Here is a 3,954-nt window from a genome sequence, read left to right as displayed (position 1 = left end):
GGATGCTCTTGAGTTGGGATGCTCGAACCTGTTGCTGAGGAGAGCTCGGTTACACATGGAACCAGCCGAAGGCACGATAATTTATGTGATTAGTGCTGTTCTTCATTTAAACAGGGTTCATTGCAGGGCCGCCTTGCTCCTGCCAGCCCTTCCTTCGGCCAGCGGGACCATACCACGCTCCGGTGTGATGCATCGTGCTGTTTTGCGAAGGCTTGTAGCCCGCTGGTGGAAACAGCTCTTTGGTGCCTTTGTTCTGAGGCTTGTTTCTGTGATTTCTGGTTCACGTAGCTGGAAGCCTGCAGAATTTCAGCACATCATCAGCTGCTTTGCTAGGAGAGAGCTGGTGAGCAGTGGGTGCCCTGCTTGGTGAGCAAGCCTGGTGTCAGAGAAGAATCTCGGGCGGTTTGCTTGTCCTTTAGTTTCTCAGCAAGCCAGCACTTGTCAGGAACACCGAGCTGAAGTCACGTTTACCTTCTGAGGTAAGAAATTCCTGCCACAACAGGCTGAAGCCTGCAGCTCACGCTGCCCAATCCTCCTGCCAGTTCTGAATCGTCAGAGTTTCCTACTGGCAAAAGGTGAAGGCTCTGGACTCTGTTGCCTGTGTTGCTTGGATGTTTTTTGGCATTAATTGGCTGCAGCCTCTGCTGAGTAATGAAAAGCAGAAGAATAATACGCAGGCTCAGCCCTGGAATCGTAGACATGGTGAGCTGGAGTAGAGCTGTTCTTGAACTGGGGCTGTTCCAAAGTCTGCTGCCTAAAACAGGTCAAGATAAGGCACAGAAGTTCAGGCCGCCAGTCGCCTTCCCGGCCGTGTTCTGCCTGTCTGCGGCAGTGAATCACTGCTAAGGATATAAGTACCAGAAGCCTGTAGGATTAGCTGAACCCTTCCCACTGAAGTTAACAGGGTTTTACTGCCTACCTCGCTCGCCTGCCTGCTCTTCTTGCCAAGTGCTTTGCAAAAAGAATAAAAAAAAAAAAAAAGTGCCTGCACTCTTGCTGCTGTGCAAAGCGTTCTGGCTGACCCCAGGCTGTGCGCCAGGCAGGCTGCCAGGGAGCAGGGGAGGGAAAAGCTGATACCGAGGAGCCTGTTTTGCTTTTGGACCTGGCAGCTCCTGTGCATGCTTCACACTTGCACGCTGACATGCTCCAACCCTGACCCCGATGGCTACGGCTGTTCTCAGCCCGGCCTCTCAATCCAGGACCGTCGGTCTCCTGAGCCCCCCCCCGTGCCGCCTGGTAGAAACTGTTTGCAGAGAGGGATGGATCAAAGGCACAGCCCAAACGCCTGTCTAGGGGGAACTTGCACACTTCATTTGCAAGTTTGCCTCTGCAAAACTGCAGAATGTCTGTGCCTTGGCAGCGTCTGCCAAGTCCTGCTGCCTGGAAGGCGTGTGAGCCGGGCGGGTGCTGGGTGCTGCTGCCTTGTCCCCGCTGTGCGATGGGGAGGCAGAACGGGCTGCAGGGGCAGGCACTGACCTGGGCTTCTGGTGCTGCCCCATCTCCGTCAGACCTCTGCACTGCTGCTCCCTGTATAACGGCAGCGGGAATTCACCCGGCTCTGAACAGCTCATCCTGGGGTGGGGGAATGGCTGCTGCTGGATGCTTGGGATGCACTCACTTTCCAGCAATTATTTTCACTTTGAATACGCTCTCTCGCAGTGAGCTCTCCTATTTTTCCACTGCCTTTCGTGCTCTTCCCTCTCCCGTCTGACTCTGGTGGTTGCAGAGCACATGTGGCTGTGGATCGGGCTGTGCTTGCTGGCCCGGGGTGGGGTGGCCACCATCTCCTACATCCCTGGCTGGACCCAGTGAGATGGTCTGCAAGGGGCACTTAGGGGCTGGGCACGAAGGCTGAAAGCCAGCTCCTGAGAGTTTGCAGGAATAAGCTTTGGATTGCCCGCAGGAATCAAACCTGGAGTTGCTCTTCCTCCGAGAGGCTCGCTGTTCGTGGCACAGCGTGAATGATGGTAAGCAATGACCCTGGCAGGCGCCAGCAAGCCGCAGGAAATCGTGGCAGCAGCCGAAGCACCGGCACGTGGCAGAGCCGGTGTTGGTGTTGCATGGGGGCAACGCTGGGAGCAGCGTCCGAGGGCTTGCAGGTGATGAAAACCACCTTGAACCTTACTGCTTCAGGCAAAAGCATTTGCCTTCCCAGGGAGGGCAGCTGATAGGAAAACCAGCCGGTGTCGGTGACAGCTTGGCACTGTCTGCATCCCCAGGATGGGGCTTTATCCCTCCTTGTAAGCAGGGCAGATGCTAATGTGCAGACATCCCCTGGCAGCACTGGTGGCCGTCCTCCTTCGGGCAGGACCTGCTCCGCCAGCCTCGGTGACATATAAGTAATGATCTTTTCCAACGAGCCGCTCCCCGCTTCCCAGAAATAGCATTTGTCTCCTGTGTCTGCCTTGATTTATGTTGAGTTCGGATGCCGTTAAAAATAATCCACCCACATGCTAAAATTATATTGTCTCTGATTATTGTCAGCTTTGAGGACGAAGCACCTATAAAAAGAGGAGCAAAGGGGTGCTCAGGGTGGGCAGCAGCGAGGCGTTGGCCCTAGGGAAGGTCTTTGTCCTTTGCCTTGACCAGAGCCACGCTCCAGGGGCAGGGATAGCGCTGGCACCGCTGGCTCGCCCCCGTTAGCTCCCGGGAAAGGCAGCGGGCTCATTCCCAGTTTGCCCCTGCAAAAAAAATTCACCTTAGCATCCCCCAGACTGGACGTGCAAGAGTTAAACGCATCGTTTGACCTGCGGTCCAGGTGAGAACTTTTTAATTAGCAATGGAGGAGGTTTAGCTGGTAGCGGAGAAGCCTCCCGCTGCCCCGCAGCTCGCTCGATCTGGAGCTTTGGATACTTGGATTTATTTTTGAAATACCACGAGCTGCTCTTGTTGTTTTATTAGGAAAAAACCCTAGAGCCTGTGAAATACAATTCCCTAGGATAGAAGGCTAATCCTCTTATTTCTACACATTTCTGGATGATTAAATGGCTGGATTATTTAAGTAGTGATTTGTTACTCGATTGCATCATCAAGGAGATCTAAGGCATAAATATTAGCTTTGGGCTTTTGGCTCTTTACTGTTGAAAGGGGTAGAAGGTGTTCTGCAGACAAAAGCCAGAGAAATTAAATTAAATGAGCATGTGGAGCAGTGGGTCAGGGAGAAGCCCCTAAACCCGTATTGGCTTGCAGAGCTTTAACCTTTACCGAGAACAGGCACAGTAAGTAACATCAGCTCTGCCTAGTAAATCCGGTATCCCACTGTGTTTTGAAGGGAACTGGCCCTTCTGCTGTGCTTGGAGGTGGTTGGGAACCATTTGCCGGCTTCTCAGGCTTGGGTTGGCCTTGCCCTCGTGCTGAGCCAAGCCCCCGCCTGCCCCGAAACTCCTCCGGGACCCCCGCGCCGGGGGGATGCAGCCTCCGAAGGACAGCTAGAAAAATCCTGGGAGCGGTTAACGAGGGTGTTGGGAGATGCTGGGGTGGCTGCCCCCCCCCTGCCCCGAAACTCCTATGGGACCCCCGTCCCGGGGAGATGCAGCCTCCGAAGGACAGCTAGAAAAATCCTGGGAGCGGTTAACGAGGGCGTTGGGAGATGCTGGGGTGGCTGCATGGAGCACCCTGCTCCCCCACGGCACACAGGGAAAAATGGGCAGAGGAAGACGACCCACGCTGTGCTCTTCATCCGTTCCAGGCAATCCTCTCCATGCGTGATTCTCCAGGACACAGAGGCAGGAGAGCTGTTCCGTGCTGCTGGAAACGCATGGTGTTCCCACCCGGCGGGTGCAAGGAGAGGCCCTCCTGCGTGGGAAAGAGCTGCGGCACCCAAAGGCGGCTGGCGTGAAGTGCATCACAGAATCACGGAACCGTTCAGGTTGGAAAAGCCCTTTAAGCTCCCCCAGCCCAACCCTTCCCCTACCCCTGCCATCCCACCCCCAAACCCTGGCCCTCAGCACCGCC

The sequence above is a fragment of the Egretta garzetta genome, unplaced genomic scaffold, assembly GCF_000687185.1.
Source record: "Egretta garzetta isolate BGI_Z169 unplaced genomic scaffold, ASM68718v1 scaffold331, whole genome shotgun sequence".
Taxonomy (NCBI): Eukaryota; Metazoa; Chordata; class Aves; order Pelecaniformes; family Ardeidae; genus Egretta; species Egretta garzetta.
The sequence above is the reverse complement of the archived record's forward strand: the minus strand, read 5'-3'. Positions refer to the sequence as shown.